The sequence below is a fragment of the Artibeus jamaicensis genome, unplaced genomic scaffold, assembly GCF_021234435.1.
Source record: "Artibeus jamaicensis isolate MK-2021 breed Jamaican fruit bat unplaced genomic scaffold, CSHL_Jam_final scaffold_369, whole genome shotgun sequence".
NCBI classification, from domain to species: domain Eukaryota; kingdom Metazoa; phylum Chordata; class Mammalia; order Chiroptera; family Phyllostomidae; genus Artibeus; species Artibeus jamaicensis.
In genome coordinates, this window is record NW_026522042.1 from 32,098,220 (window position 1) to 32,116,239 (window position 18,020).

The following is an 18,020-nucleotide window of genomic DNA, read 5'->3' on the forward strand; positions in this document are numbered from 1 at the left end:
TACCACATCCTTACAAAGGAACCACCATTATTTCCAACTGACAGATGAGGAAACCAAGACTTACAGATATTAACTATTAAATAAAGTTCACAGAGCCTGTGAAAAGCACTTGGTGGGTGGCATATGTTACTTAATAAAAAATGTATTTGTATAAAATCTGTACAGGATAGAAAAACTGATGCAATTTGTAATTCATATTGAGATGGTAGTATTCTGGAAAAAGAAATGTCAAACTTTATATTCTTAGAGTAGATTTTATGACTGGTTTAAGTAATAGTGAAAAAGGCATTTAAATAGAAAAAAATGATAAAGTAAAATTCCCAGTGACATGTGGACAATATCTGATGTGAAACTGGTGCATAGAGAAGAGAGGAAAGATTGTGTGAGCCCCTCTGCTTCCTCATCCACCAACATTCACACCACCCTGGGTCTCCCTGAGGGAGCCCTTCCGTGGAATTGCTCTCCTAAGGAAAATTATGTGTCCTGATTTCCAATACAGAAATCAAAGCCTTATGTTTAGTTACCATCTTCTTGATTTCTCCTAAAATGTTGAGCACTCAGGAAGTACCAAACCTCTTTCCTTCCTTTTCTCTGAACTCTTCACCTTGCATTTATACACCTGCCTTGCCTTTTTCTTGTCTTCTTCTGATGTTCTCTAACTTTTCCTTATTTCTTCTTCCTGTCTCCACAGGAGACCTCTCACTCCTGAAAGCCCTGAGCCAGCACTTCTCTATGTGCTGGTAACAGAGTCATCCTGTTTGCTCATACCATTTATCAAAGGTCCAGACACAGGAGGTCTGTCTAAAAAAGGCCAGCCATTGTTAATATAATCAGAACCATTTGTGTGACATCGATGTAACCTTCCAGCCAAGGAGAGTGGACTGGAATGCATATGCATAAACCAAGATGACTTCAGACTTCAGTGTACTAGTCAGTGGGAGCTGTAGATGGCTTTGAGTGAGCATGTGTACTGTGTGGCTGTCACATTCAAAATGACTGAGCAAGTAGAGTAATTAACCTGCATCAAATTTGCATGAAGCTAGAGCATTCCTCTGTGGGAACTATTCAGATGATTCAGACAGTCACGGCTATGGGCAATTGTTGATTTGCAGCCTCATCATGACAATGTAGTGCCTACTTTGAAGGGGACTGAGGTGACATTTTCCTATCTATGTACAATGTATCTTGTATCTCATATCTTCAATAAATGTCTCTATTTTGCATATTATATGGCTGGATACCTTCTGGTACATTTCCTCATACATTTACAAATTATTACTGTCCATTTCCACATAATTACCCTGGGAATGCCAGACAACCTACTCATATTAAGAGAATGGTCTGCCTCCTATATTTAGGATTTGAGTTTAAAAAAATGAATCCACCTTGTCTCCCAAGAGATGCACTTCAGTACCAAATTTCTAGCCAGAGTGTGTTTCTGAAAACTGCACAAATAACATGTGTTTCCCAAGACTATGTTTTGAGCATAGTTGGCATCTTTTGGCATTTTCTTACCGCCCCCCCCCATTCCCACTCAGCCTTGAAGACCACACAGGTCTTTAGAAACCCTCACTGCTTTCTTGACTCTCAAAATCTTCTGCTCATTGCCTCCAGAGAATCACTGCAGTTCATCTGAATTTCAGGTTTGCATGTGCGGCTCCAACACAAGACCATGGCTGTCTTGAAAGCAGAAGCTTTGTTTTACGTACTTATGTATTCCGATTTCCTCCATCAATTAGTGTCTGGAATCAAAAAGAAATTCAATATATATTTAATTATTTTTACTAAATACCTTAGTTGCAATAAATGCAATGGCAAATGAAGACAATGAAAAAGAAGTTTTAAGAAGAGGGGATTTTCCTCAAGTTTTCATCTGGTTAGTTAAAGTTAACAGAAAAAAAATAATTGAATGGGGTAAATATATGAAGCAAAAATGGAAAGAACTTAGTAGAAAGATGTTTAAAAATTAGCAATATTTTCTTAGATTGATTACAATAAAATAAATTTGGAGAATAAAAATGTGTTTAACTTCAAATTATTAGATGACAATTATGGTATTTCTGTGTCTCAAAGAGACCACATTAAGGGTTGCACATTTGCAATTACTTATGTTCTTAAAATTATAATTGAATAAAAGATAAAATAAACTGTTTATATGTGAAGTCTATTTGCAAGAGTGATAGTTTAAACATTTTTATTGTGGTAAGTTACTCAACATTTGTCTGTGACCCACGCTAATTGTATTAAGAATACGGATGTTTGTCAAATTTAAAAAGAATGAGTACAGTGAAGTAAAATAGTTCTTTATTTTATTTTAAAGTAAATAAATTGACAAGTGACATTACTATTTATGATTGTTTTATGATTGTGGAAACAGAAGCTGAATTATACTTGAAACAGAGTTAGTGAATCCAGAAGAGTTGAGTCAGGCCATCCTGTTGCAATCTTGTAGATCAAGTCTTTTTTTTTTTTTGTATCTCCAAGTAATGTTTTATTTTTGTTAATTATTTTTATTATTATTATATTACAGTTGTCCTGATTTTTCCCATTTTGCCCTCCTCTGCCCATCCCAATCCCTGCTCCCACAGTCAATCCCCACATTGGTTTCCAGGTCCACAGATCATCCATAATTGCTTTTTGACTAGTTCCTTCCTTAGTCTTTATTTGAGCTTGACTTCTTTAGAGGCATTAGGCAATCAGGGTGTGAAAAGGTAGAACAGTGAATCTATTGGTACAACAAAACATGCCCATTTCAGAAGATCCATTTATGATAGAAAAGAGCATGTCCAGGTACATATACAAGTTATGCAGTTTTTAGGTTTTATTATACTTGGATAGTAAATTTAAAAATACAGCTGGCATTAAGAATGAGAAAATTACCATTGTAAATAAAAGAACAAAAGTGAACACAGAAGTTATACAGGGTAAGAATGCATTTTTTACTTTGTATTATAAGAGATTTTTGAGAGACTACAGGGAAGACATCAGAAACTTAATTGCCAGATGTGTGAAGGACAAACACCTCAGCAGGAGCAGAGTCTAGTCCACGGGAAACTGCCAGTAGTGCCAGTAGGATTACTTCTGCAAGGAGCATTTACTGAGTAACTATGAAGGGCCAGACATTAATTTAGGTACTGTGGGTGGAAATGTAATAAAATGTATCTGTGCCCTTAAAGTTGTAGGATAAAATGAATGAATGAATAGATGAATCATTAATACATGATAACACCTTCAGAATTATCATGCAGAAAGCTCAAAATTGGGAATAGATTTGAAATTTCAGCCAAATGATATGTAACAGTGATCTCCAACACGTACTCAACATTTGTTACCAGGCAGGCACTAAGCTCTGTCTATTCATTTCTTCCATTCCCTTGTTCTCAGGGTCCCTGGCCTATAATGTAGGGACTGTGAAATCCAGGATATAATTTGACTACCTCAAGTTTGCAGGAACAGAAGTGAAGGGTCACAATCCAATTTAGGCAGTATGAGTCTTCTAGGGTGCACTGTTGGCCAATATCCAGTATCTTGGGGAAGGTACTTTTCATTTCTGAACCTCGGTTCTAAGATCTGTGAAATGGAAGGAGCATCTCATATCTGACAAATTGGATTTATGTGTAAAAAAGAGGTGAAAGTTCCAGTCTTGCATGTTTCACCTGAACATGTAACTTCCTTTATGTTTCCAATAATCCCAAGCAGATTTTATAATGTAATGAGGTCAAACAAATCACAAAGATCTAATCATATGGATTAACGGTTGACAAACTAAAAACCATCATCATATTTATAGATGATAGCAAAAAGACTGACCAGTTTTCACTTAATTTATGTGATTTATTCTTGTAATTATTGGCAAATGTTATTGTCCCTTCAAGAAAATAAAATAACAAATTTGGGAGAATAAAATGGGAGCTACTTCCTAGTCACAATAACAGTGGGACGTGTAATATGAGGCCCCACATCATCAGGTTTATTTAACATTTTAGCAACTAGCTCCATTGGGTACAGTTCTATAATGCTGTATATGTGAAGGCATTTTACTTCATGAAAGAATCATATACCTGAAGATACTTAGACCAGCATAGGCAATTTGGACATTATGGAGCCAGAATAAGATAGGAACAGATAGTCTAGGGGCCAGCAGAACTAATCTCCATAACCACCTATGATTTATACCTCCTACCAATGTATCCTATGATTAATTGGTTGTGTGCCTCTTTTGGTGAATTGCATTAAAAGATAGCTTCTATTATTAAAATGGCATAGATCACTCTGGTTTACTTTTATAGCAATATTAAAGGTTTACTTTCAGAATCTTTTAAATAGATGCAATTGGAAATAGGAGAAGATCCACATGAATAATTGCAATAATCTCTCGCAGGCTAATAGTTAATCATTCTGAAAATTTAAAAAAACTCATCACAAAAAAACAGAAACAATAAGTCAAAACTGGTAAAGCTCAGTTTTATAAGTCACGTTTCTGTTGCATGAATATAGCTGGTGGTTGTTTATGCTGCATTTCCTGTGTGTGCACAGGCATGCAGAGGACAGAACTCTCTGTGGCTTCTGTATTCCAGAGATCAGGTTCTCCCTTTACCAGGCATGACCTAGCCTCACTCCTTTAAGGCATCAATGTCCAGTAGAACTTTCTGCAATGATGTTCTATTTTTATACAATCCAGTACAGTAGCCACTAGCTACATGTGGCTATTAGGTAAATGATGAACTAATTTTTTAATTGCGGAAACATATACATAATTTAAAAGTTATTTTAACTATTTTTTTGTACAGCACAATGGAATTAAGGGCATTTGTCATTCTCGTGCAACCATCTATCTCCAGAAATATTTCATCTCATAAAATTGGAATTCTACCCACTAAACAATAAATCTAGGTATCTTGCATAAGTAGAATTGTACAATACATATTTTTGGTGACTGGCTTATTTCATTTAGCACAATGTCCTCAAGCATCTTTCATGTAATACCATGTGTCAGAATTTCCTTTCTTTTTAAAGCCAAATAATATTTCCTTACTTGTACATATATATATCATCTCTTGTTTATTCATTCGCATGCCCATGGACACTTGGGTTTCTTCCACCATTTGGCTGTTATGAGTAATTTTGCTATGAACATGAGTGCACACACATCTTTTTGAGTTTTGAGGAAATACAATGTTAACTTTATTCAGTGGCTAGTGATTATCATAATGGACAGCAATCTCGAACATTTAGCTGGACCACAGAGCTCCTCTTAGTTGGTCTATTCTCATCTTAAGCATTATAGAGAGAAATAGAACAGTAGACTAGGCTAACATCTTTATTTCAGATCTGGACTCTCTTTAATTTAGTTAATTTTACTAACATTTTGAAAAAGAACAGGAATTATGACCATTGTGGACCTGCATAACGTTGTCACTAGTGTGGAGAAATGCATGTTTGTTTTTAACTGTTAAGCCACCTGAATCCTCAGAAACCTCAGCTCAGGGCCTATACTCTTTCTATTGAATGAAATGCCTGCAACTGCTCCACCATTAGGATCAATATCCCGACCATTATGTTGGCAAAGAGGCAGCAAATCACATTTACGTGGATTGTCAGACTCATTATTATAAGCAGATGGCAGCTCATGCACTACAATGCAGGCCCGAAAAGACTGACATTATTTCAAATTAAAATCTATAATGCTAATACACATCTCCAAGTCTTTGTGCAGGCGTGAGTGCATTCATCTTCTAAATCATTTGCTGATGTTCAGGCTGCTCTGGCTGTTTTCACATGAGTGGAGCTAAAAGGAAGGCTTTTAGCTGAGAATGGTTAACATTTATTCATACAGACTGATAAAAGCTAACATGCAATTTTCTTTACTAGTAGCCCCCTAATAGGAATTAATGGACATTTTAAGAGAGAAATTTCAAGTTCAGGGAACCCAGAAAGAAATACTCCAAGGAAAGCAAAGCAATGCCACGCGCTCTGCCCAACACAACTCCATCAGGCCTGTATATATGTTTAAAGGCTGCAGGAAGTCTGGCTACAGGTGGCGTGAGAAGTGCCACTGCATACCAGTACTAGCAGCTAAGCCATGGGTGACAAAAAAGGTTTTGTAAAAGATTCTTACATTTGTGCTTTCATATTGGAAAAAAAGATGAAAAAAGTTCTTATGAAAAGATTGGTTGCTTTTGTGTAACTCCTCTGTGAAAAGCAGTACTTTATGCTTTCAAATACTGTATGGGAGTAAAGGACACAATACTGTAGTTGACAAATAATTAAATAAATTTTTTAAAATATACAAAATAGCAGTGCATCTTACAACTGACAGCATCATAAATTTAATAAAATGTGGTTGGTTGCAAGTACTAAATTCTTTACAAATATTATCCTAGTAATTTTATTAAAATGCAATGATGTAGATACTAAAAAAAAGGACATATACCCATATGTGTTATCTCTTTCTCAGAAAGTGATACCTTTTTTAGAACATGGTTTCTGTTCATGAGGCATTTGAGCAGATGAAAGGTTGTTGACTGATGTTTTTTGTTGTGGTGGTTGTTCTTGATTTGGATTTTCTATTCTTTCTTCAGTGTATTCTAAACATAAGTTACAGTGTGTATAGCAACAGCATTATACATAGAAGGATCAGGTAGAAAAATTGTTCTTGTTGTAATTTTTAATAGTAAAATAAGTAACTTACTGGCTATAAAAAAACTCTGTTTGAATTCATTTCTAATTAAAAAATGAAATATTTCCCCAATAGTCTAAAATTATATTTTAGAAATAAATAAAAACTTTTTAGGACAAAAAAAGAGTCCTTAAAATGAAAATAAAATGAATAAAACATATGTTATTGAGTGACATAATAAGGAAGTAATGGAATTATGAGCTCGAAGTAACATTTCCATTAAAAAGATTCAATTAATGTTTTTGATTTTCTCTACCAAGACAGGTCAGAACCAGTGATTCAATCCACTGGGAGAGTTTGTTCAATGATGTTCATAAGATAAGATTGCTTGTCTACGTTCCTATTAAAAGGGTTAATTATACACCCACCCAATAAAACCAAATGAGGTAATGTCTTGTTTATCCCATAATTCAGATCTTGGCAAGCCAGTCACCCAGAGCACAGCTACAAACCTCAAAGAGGTAACACTGGTCTCAGAGCTGCAAAGAGACCAACTCTAACCAAGTCCCTGCATGTAACTCTGTAGAAAGAATCAGTCATGGAGTTTCAGAAACTTAAGAACTTCATGAATTATTTACTTCCATCCTCTAGTTTTACAGGTAATAAAATGAGCCCAGGAATGTTGCAGGTATTATTACCCAGCACACGCTGCAATGGTATGGGTAACAGGGAGCAGCTCCCTGTGACATTTCCAAGGCTTCAAGGGCAACTCTGCACATTTACATGATGCAGAAAGAAGAGGAGAACCTGGCTGTGGACTTGGGAGAATGTGCTGGACAGAACTCCACAGGTCCCAATATTACCTCCTTAGGATGAACATGCTTTGAATAATTCTCTCCTTTTGAGGATGGGCAGGACTGTGACTACGTTGGAATGTCATATTATGGCAGCTCTCCTGGAGCTGCCGTAACAAAGCATCATAAACTGAATGGTCTCAGCAACAGTAACTTATTGTCTCCATGGATCTGGAGGAAGGAAGTGAAAGACAAAGTGTCATCAGGTCTTGTTCCCTCTGAGGCTGTAGGAGAATCTATTCCAGCTCTTCGTCCTGGCTTCTTTTGGTTTGTTGGCCATTGTCAGTGTTCCTTAGCTACTAGAGACATCACTTTATCTCTGCCTTCATGTTCAAATGGCATTCCCCCTGAGTGCATGTCTGTTTTTCCAAATTTGTACCTTTTTATAAGGACACCAGTCATATTAGATTAGGGCCAATCCTCATGACCTTATCTTTACTTGAATGCATTTCCTTAAGGAAACATTCACAGGTATTTGAACATATCTTTTTTGAGAAACACTGTCCAAACCAAAATACCGATGATTAGGCTCTATTATAAGGCAAAAGTGAAAGGATTCTACAGGTATAATTAAAGTGCCCAATTTGATGAACTTTATGAATTCAAAAGGCAGATCACCATAGTGTACCTGGCCTCTCCAGGTAAGCCCTTTAAAAGAAGGTCCAGAGGCAGGAGACTGTAGACAGCAAGTGTGTTGTCCTTTGGCCTTAAGAAAGAGGAGAGGGCTGATGACAAGGATGGCAGGCATGCTCTGGAAACTGAGTGGCTCCATAGTACAGAAGGAAATGAGCTTTGCCTCACCCCAGCCAACACCCTGACTACAATTCATATGACCCTGAACCAAAGGCCCAGACTCCTCACCCCCTGAAACTGACTGTGTGGTTTTAGCCCACCGATTCTGTGGTAATTTGTTATATAGCAACAAATACCTAATACAGAAAGTGCCCTCTACTTCTATCACCTTGATGTCCTCATGCATGAGGTTGGGATGACAAAATCAATCTCAAAAGGTTGCTTTGAAAAGTAAATATATATTAAATAAACATAAGTTCTACCTCAACCCACCACCCAAATTCTCTTGTTACTTTAGTAAATCACAAGTTTGAGTGACCCTTTCTTTGAGTTATCGAAGAAAAGCAAACTATGCAGTAAGAAGTTAAAGATATGTAAAGAGTACAGTAAATGGAAGCCACCACAGTTTATTGAAAAGTTGCCTAAAAAAATGAAGTATATTGGAAAACATAAGGATATGGCACACCTCTATTTCTGTAGAGGTTTGCCAACAGCTAAATGAGTTATTTCATTACTAATTTTTAGCTACAGAAATGGCACTATGTCTTACAGATCCAGTCTTTAGAATATTTTTAAAAGCCAAACTAAATATATAAGCTTGTTGTTAAAACTTCTCTTAACTTCTATCACTTCATATATCCTATTTCCAGTGGCCCAGTCGTTCTTTCTCTCATTCAACAGAGTTTACTGATTGTCAACTGTGAACTCATTTTGGGGGGCCCTGGAAAAAAGAACATAAACTTTCCTCTTTATAGAAGGTTCATGTGAGCAGAAATGACATTCATGTCATAAAAGCAATCTCACCCTTTATTTACTTCTCAGGACCGAGTGTGAGTCCACTTTGAGCCATGAAGCTCTTCAGCTTTCATCAACCTTATTTTAAAAACAGAGATGAGCCTTTGCTGGCATCTTCCTTTTTCTGACAGTATGAAACAGACCCCTTATTTTACCATTATTCTCACTCTGCTTGCCATGTGGTGCAGATTTTAAGGAGACTATTTGGCATTTGGGAGTATCCCTGCATCTGGAGTAAGAGCCTTGGAGGCAGTGTGGGCCCAGCCACTTGCCAGATGCATCATGGATTCTTTGATGTAGATAAAAGAATGGTAACACCCACCTCTCCAGGTTGTTTTGAATACTACACAAAATGATGCATATGAAACAAGCTGCGTTCTAAGGCATTGTGACTTGCAGATCTGTCATTCAACACATGTTTAACTGTAAAGTGCTTTGTGCATCACATGTAGTAATAGACATATTTAGAATAAAATCCTTCATTTTAAAGGATGGAGACAAATCCAGACACTAGAGATACATAACACAGGTATCAGAGTAATGGACACACTGTTATGTCCCCTAGAAATTTTTGTACAACACTCAACTTTCTGATTTTGCCCAGCAAGGCTAAGGCTCCTCCTCCTCTCTTTTTACACTTCCTTTTCCTATCACACTGTATTATTTCCTAATGTATGAAGTCCTCAGCTCACTCTCAAGGCAGGTGTGGTGCTCATCTCTTTATTTGTGGTTGAGCTGCTGGAATCTTGCTGGTCCAGTTGTCTGGAGTAGATGATCTGGAGAAACTGCAGGGAGCATCAGAGTGTGAATGAGCACCAACAAGCATTCTGAGACACAGAAAAGGACCCCAAATGAGCCATGGATGAGGATTCAGGGATTGTGGGGCCTCAAACACATCATAAAATGCCATTATTTATCTCACTCCAAAACCGTGCCCAATCTGCCCTTTCCTCTAGCTACTGACCATGAAACACAGCTCTTGAAAGGAGGGTCTGCTTTCAGAGTCAGTGAATTTTCTCTTACAATTCTATCTTGAACCATTTTTTGTTAATCTTTTGTCCTTACCCAACCATTAAAAATGCTCTTGTTTGGATCAGCAATGACTTTCACATTGTGAGATTCCATAGTAAGTTCTTGGCCTTCATCGTTCCTGGCCCAGAAACAGCATTTACTACTGTTGATGAGACCCTCCTCCTTTGAAGCTTTTAATTCACATCATCTTGGGAAACTGCCCTCTCCCAGGTTCCTTCCACCTTGGGAGCTGCTCCTTCTAAAGGAAGAAGAAACTTATTTGATACTTTAAAAAAAATTCCCTACCTCTTAAAGTCAGTGTGTCTTTAGACTTAGTCCTTGAATCTCTTCTCTCTTCATATTTTCCCTGTGGTATTGTCAAGTCTCATGCCTTTCAATACCGTCTCTATACCAGTCACTCCTAGTTTCTGTTTCCAACCCCATGTGTTCTCTGAGCCTTTCTCTTTATGGAGAATTCATGTGGACCAAGTTCTTTAGTCCTGAGGGCCACTCTTGAGCTAAGCAACATTATTATCACCTTATTTTGCAGATAAGAAAACTGAGGCACAGGGAAGGAGCAATCTGAATTTTGAGTCAAACCCAGGTTCCATGAGCAGTGTTCTTAACTTCTACATCAGTCAATCCTGAATGGCCAGTAAAAGACTTGGGAAGGAGAAGGATTCATGTTTTCCAGTTTTTGATTAGTGATATTCCTATTTTCTACATCATTACTCATATAACGACTTTGTTTAATTTAACAAATAACCATCACCCTTTTCATATTACATGTGGGTTACATTTGTATTACTCTTTGAGGTCTGCACAATGATGGCAACACACTACCTTATGTGATCTTTCCAACTAGCCTGTAAGGTAGACAGGACAAGAATTTTTGTTACAACCCCTACTTTCTGTCTAGTAACTTGTACTCTTACTGACTTTCTCCCCCCAGTTGCAAGAGTCCACGTAGACTTATAAGATACTCTGTCTCCCCAAGGATGCCTTGAGTTTCTCTTCATTCCTCATCCTGGACCACCCCTCGGCTTTGTTCATATCTTGTTGTGCACACGTTACCCGGCCACCTCAGCAGTCTGCTTTTTGGACTGTAACATTCAAGGTTCCTCAGCACATTGTCACCTGGGACACTGTGTTCACCAACCTCTCACACAACTGGATGTACTCTGTCCCCACAGGATGCAAAAAAAACAAAACAGAAAATCTGGGTGAGAACCTGAATCTTCTAAATCTCAGTCAGGAGTTTTTTCTGGTACTCTTTGCCCTGGTCCCTGAACCACACTGATGTCAGATACTGCTCTGTTATACAAATCATAGCTGTAAGTCTTTTAACTTTGGTAGCTCAATTATTATTCAATCTTTATTTTTAGAGCCATAGCAGACACAATCAATTTAATTTCAATGCTCTGATCATAAACCTCCATGTTAATATTGCCTCTTTAAATTAAGTGTTTATGGGTCCTATAAGCACCACCTGGAAATTTTACCTTAAGGTCCTAAAGTCATTTGGCTACAAATTACTTAATATTCTCTTGCACCAATTTCCATGGTCTGGATTTGATTATTTCTAATTATCATAAATGCCCCTCTGCGTTCCAGACATGCACTGTTACAGTCATTCCATCAACCAAATATTTCATGTTCATGTTCAGAATCAAAGGGAGCCAAGTTCTAAGTCATGCACATTTTCCCAGCCCCAGGGTGAGATATTTAACAACCTTCAAACTGTATTTGTGCAATAGACAAAGACCACAAGCATTCCAACCCTTTTCTAGTTTTGGACCATTAGATTCAATCTGAATTATCTTTTCCTCCTGGAAACTGTGTTTACTTCACACAACACAACCAAGAATGAGACATGAGAGGTTTCTTTGCAATTAGCTTGGAGTGTGGCTTTTTGTAAATATCATGGTCCCAAATACAACTTGTGGAGTTCCCGCCTTTAGAAAAAGTCATGGGAGATGATTTTTGCCATTGCCTGATGCTTCCAAGAGGCCCCTTGCCTGGTCCAGCCCCAGGCAGCACTCAAGCTGGTGAAGAACTTGGGATTGATGTTTCCATCCCAACTCTACTCCTGACACCTCTCCCTTCTTCCCATCCTGCTCTTCACCCCAGCTCATCCTGTAGGCTGAGCAGTTGGAGCTGGTGCTACTCAGATTGTCAAAGGTGAAGGATTAAGCAGCCAAGTTACAGCAGGAGGTGAGGCACAGGTCACCCCTTCCGAATGACCTCTGATCTTTTCTGCTTTTAAAGCCTCTGCTTTCTTCAAGAGTGAGAGGGCTGACAGAAGCAAGGTCAAAGCCGCAGGCTTGAAACCATCCTTTTCACTCTGTATTTCCACAAACTAGACATACTTTCCCTCTGCTCCTAATTTCTTTAAAAATTACTGACAGATTTCCCAATGTAATTTGACAATCACTCCATCCAGTTCTTGGCTTTAGGATCAGGACTAAAGACCATTAGGAGAGGCTGTGCTCACTTACCCTTCTCATTCCCAGCACTTAGTGATGCCTGCCACCTAATCAAATCTTAAAATCTAGGGGTGGGGATACTAGCAAAGTCAGGTGAGGCATTCCATGTGAACTTTTCTCCTTAAATTAACAAAGAATCAAAGGAGAATGAGACAAAGCCTTTCACATACCTGTGTTTCTAGAAAAGGAGGTGGGATAATGATTTAAATTTGTGCTGTAGATCTAGATGCTTTTCTTCTTTAATTCATTTCAATGTAAAAAGTTATAAGCTACAAAATATCATATTATAGAAATAGCTTGGGCTAGGTTTTCAATAACTGAGTCATAAATTAATGATATATAAAATTTTTATTTGATCTTTAATCATTAATTTGATTAGTAATATCAATATTAATCTGATTATTAGTAACCTTTAAATGGCTTACTATGGTCTTATGGAACTAGAAAAATCAATATTACTTACTAATCATTTTACCTAAAATTAATGGATCATCAACTTTTATTTCAAATTTAAAAAAACATGCAAACAAAACAATAGGGAAGATGTAGCTTGTGATACTACACTAAACATTTAGACACTTGAAAGGCAACGGGGAACCCCAACCAGCTCCAAAGAGGAGAGGTTGGGGGTCCCAGCCCAGTAGCCACTGAGACTTTGCTGTTGGAGGGAGAGCAGGCTAACATACCTAGTGCACAGAACTCAGAATAAGAATCAGATGTTCCTGAACAATGCATGCAAGCCTATTAGGAAATGTTAATATCATCTATCACTTTTCCCTTTCCTCATCTCCCTGGAACCAAGGCTCTGGCTTCTCTGATAACTCACAAAATTGTTTCTGTAGCTAGCAAGGTTCTTCTTAGAACAATTTCCAAGCCCTACAAAGGCAGCATATCAACAAACCAAGGATTCCTCTTCCTACATGTAACCCCAGATGACATACCTCATCATGACCAAGTTAGAATTCTTTCTCTTCCTAGACTCATAAAGGAACCAGCACACCTTCCTCTTTTCCAGCCTCCATACTTATTCATCAACCTAATAGTCTTGTCACTTCATGTCCGTTATGTCCACTCTCTATGTCCTATAGAAAAGAGCCACCTCCCACCTCCTTCTTGACCCCAGTCTCTAGTCCTAAATATCCTTTTCTCTTTGGTGTCTGGGCTCCCCTTTCCATAAGGTCACTCAGTTCAAGTTCCTCATGTGCTTACAAATAACTTAATTTCTTTAAAAATTTTTATTGTAATTTTTCCCATTACCATTTATCCCCCTTATATGCTTTTTAACACTAAGCAATTGCCCAAACACCTTCAAAATAAAATGTGATCTTTTTCCTTGTGAAGCTCAACCTCAGCTGCACCTTTGAATCATGTGAAAATTTTTGAAATATTTTAACGCCTAGGCTACATCCAAGACCAATTTAATAAGTGTGGGAGTGAGGCATCAGAATTTTCCACTTTCCAGGTGATTCTGGGATGCAGCCAAGGTTTTGAAAGTTGATACTGCTTCAGTCTACCTGGCAGGCTCAAGAAATGAGGTTCACAGCTCATTTCCTCACCATGAGTCTCTTTCAAGGTTCTTCTCCCTGCCTTCATCATTTGGCACCATGAATCCAATGACTTTACTTATTTGTTTGCTTATTTACTTATTTATTTATAATTTAACAGATCTCAGATGGATAAGATTGAATTTTATCAAAATTCTTTTAACTCATGAAAAACCCATGAATCTGCACTACCGGATTAGACATTCACCAGAAAGAGAGGAAAAAAGAGAGACAGAAAGAGAGAAACAAGGAAAGAGAAAGAAGGAAACAGAGAGAGAGAAGAGTGAGAGGTCAGAGAAAATTTTATTTTAATAAATTTCCACAGTATTGTGGAGGCTGGCAAGTCTAAATTCTGTAAGGCAGGTGAGCAGAATTACAATTCAACTAGGAGCTGATGATTCAGACTTGAACCTGAATTCTGCTGGCCCACAGGCTGGAAATTCAGGCTACGTTACAGCCTTGAGCGGAAACCCATCTTTGCTCTCAATGTTTCCAACTGATTGACTAGGGCCCACCTACTGGATGGAGGCTAATCTTCTTTACTCAAAGTGTACTTCTTAAATCTTCAACACGTGTAAAAAGTGTCTTCACAGCAACACCTACACTAGCATTTAACCGATTAGCTGGACACCATAGTCTAGCTACACTGGCACATAAGATTCACCAACAATGAATATATTGGGCTTTAAATTTACTCACCTTGCTCTGTGACACTGTTTTAAATGGTTTTAACTTCTATCAAATATTCAGTTATGTAAATACATCCCAATATACTTGTTGTCTCTCCAGTGATGAACATTTGGGTGGCCTCTGGGTCTCTGAAATTCTGAGCAGTGTTGTTATTGGCACTATTGCCCACACCTTTGGATGTTCTCATGGGAGTGGGATGACCAGCCATAAAGTATGTGAATGGTCAACCTGAGGAAATTATGCCAAACTCTTTTCCCAAGAGTTTGCCATAATTATTGAGTACATAGAGATTCTCATGATCTACACCTTCTTGGAGACTTCCAGTAAACTTCCTGGAGACTCCTGAAGTTTCCGCAATACAATGGGTATAAAAGTTATTTCATTAAATCTTGGTTGTATTTTTTTCTACCATTAATTATGTTAACTTTTCTTTTTCACTTGCTTTTCTCTTTTGTAAAATGTTTATTCATATATTTTTTCAATTTTTAATTGAATTTTTATACTTTCCTTATCAGTTTGTAGGCCTTGTTTATATAGTCTTAATTCCAAAATTTTATTCACTGTATATATTACAAATATGTTGTTAAAGTTTATAACTTTTTTCATCTTATATTAAGGAATAGTTTGATACATAATAGTTCTTAATTTAATATAGTCAAATTTACTTATTTCTTACAGTTAATTCTTTTTGTGAATTGTTTAAAAATATTTTTCCAAAATCAATTTTTAAAATATATGTCTATATTTTTACAAAAACTTTTAAACTTTATTTTTTAATATTAAAGTTCTTTATCTGGAGTTAATTTTTATATAGCATATGATGTAGGAATACAAATACATGTTTTCTTCATAAAAATTAATCTTTAGTCTCCATTTATTGAATTATCTTTTCTTTCCCTCCCCCGTCTATCAAACACTGTCACAAATTAAATTCTCATACATTTCTGGTTCAGGCACTTAACTGCATTGTTTTGATGAACATGTTGTGTCTGTGTGGTTATTGCATTAGTTGAAACTATTAAATTCTGTCACTGAGTCATGAGAAACAATCAATATTACAAAAGGAAAAACTCATAGGATGGGTTACATATAGATGGCAAACAAGTTAGTAGTCTGTACTTCATAAAAAAAAGATATACATAAGGAAAATAAACATATGAGAGGTTTCTCCACAGCTTATGTCATCAAGGAAATGCCAATTAAAACAAATCTGAGATACCAGTACTACATTATCAAAATGTGAAGCCCTGACATCAAATGATGAAGAAGATATGGACAAACAAATTTTCATTTCTTGCTGTTGGTAATGAAAAGTGGTACAGGTACTTTGGAAGACATTTTGCTGATTTCTCACAAAAGTAAACACATCCTTACCACACTTACTTACTCAAAGAAGTTGAAAGCTTATGTTCACACAAAGACATCTACATGATTGTTTATAGCAGTTTTATTTATAATAGCCAAAACTGGGGAGAACCAATATGTCCCTTAGGAGATGAATGAATCAATAAGGTGATTACCAGAAGGAAAGGGACTGGGGATAAGTAGAATAAGGGTAATGGCAGGGGGAATAAACAGTGACCAGTGACCGGAGGAGATTTGAGTTTGGGTGGTGAACATACAATACAATGTACAGATGAAGTGTTATAGAATTGTACTGTATAATTTTATTAATTAATGCTGCCCCAATAAATTAAATAAAAAGTTTTAAAAGGATGATCAATCTGGACAATGATATATTACTTAGTGTTAAAAAGAAATGAGCTATTAAGCCATAAAAAACATGGGAGGACCTTAAGTATATGTTACTATGTGAAAAAGGTCAATGAAAAAGCTATATACTGTATGATTCCAACAGTATGATGTTTTGCAAAAGGTAAAATTATGGAGACAGCAAAATGATCAGTTTCAAATTTTTCACTATGAAGTGTGATGTTAACTATAGGTTTATTGGTAGACATTTTTTAAATTGAGGAAGTTTACCTGTATTCTAGTTTACTAAGAGTTATCTTTGTCATAATTGAATATCATGATGAGTTACATTAACTGATTTTATATGTTCAATCAATTTTACATACCTGAAATAAATCCTACTTGGTTGTGATGTATAATTGCCTTTAAATATTGTTTAATGTTTTGTTGAAAAATTTTACATCTAAGTTCATGAGAGTTTTTTAAGATTTTATTTATTCCTCTTTAGAGGGGAAGGGAAGGAGAGAGGGAGAGAAACATCAATGTATGGCTGCCTCCTGTGTGTCCCCTGCTGGGAACTGGCCTGCAACCCAGGCATGTGCCCTGACTGAGAATTGAACCGTGGTTGCTTGGTTCCCAAGCTCCTGTTCAATCCACTGATCTACACCAGCCAGGGCTCATGAGAGATTTTTTAGCTTATAATATGTTTGTCCAGGTTTTGTATAAGGGTAATGTTAGTCTTGCAGAATGAGAAAGGAAGTATTCCCTCTGCTTCTATCATCTAAAAGAGATTACAGAGAACTGATATAATTTCTTCCTAAAATGTTTGGAAGAATTCACAAGTGAGCCCATATGGATCTGGTACTTTCTGTTTTGTATCAGTATTATTGATTCAATTCTTTCAATAGATATAGGCCTATTCAGATTGTTCATTTCTTCTTGAATGAGTTTTGAAAAATAACGCTTTTCAAAAAATTGATTCATTTCATCTGGTTTATTTAGTTTGTGGGCATGGAATTGTTCATAATATGCTTTATTATTTTTTAAATGTCCATAGGAGGTATAATGACATCCTCTGTTTCATTTCTGATGTTAGTAATTTTTGTCCTTTGTCTATTTTTAGCCTGGCTAGATGTGTATTGATTTTATTGATGTTTTCAAAGAATTAGTTTTACTCCTGTTGATTGTTTTATTAAATTGTATTAAATTTTATTGATTTATACTCTAATTCTTACTATTTACCTTTTTCTTCTTACTCTGGATTTAAAAGCATTTCCTCCTAGTTTCCTAAAGGGGAAATTTAGATTACCAATTTTTGGTATTTTCTTATTTTCTAATATATGCATTCAATGCTATGATTTTCCCTCTACTGACAGATTTTGATGCATTCCACCAATCTTATTAAATTGTATTTTCATTTTAATGAAGCTAAAACATTTCAATTTTTTTGATATTTCTTCTTTGACTCATGTAATATTTAGAAGTGTGCTGTTCAATCTCTAAGTATCTTAGTATCTTCTAGTTATTATTCTTTATT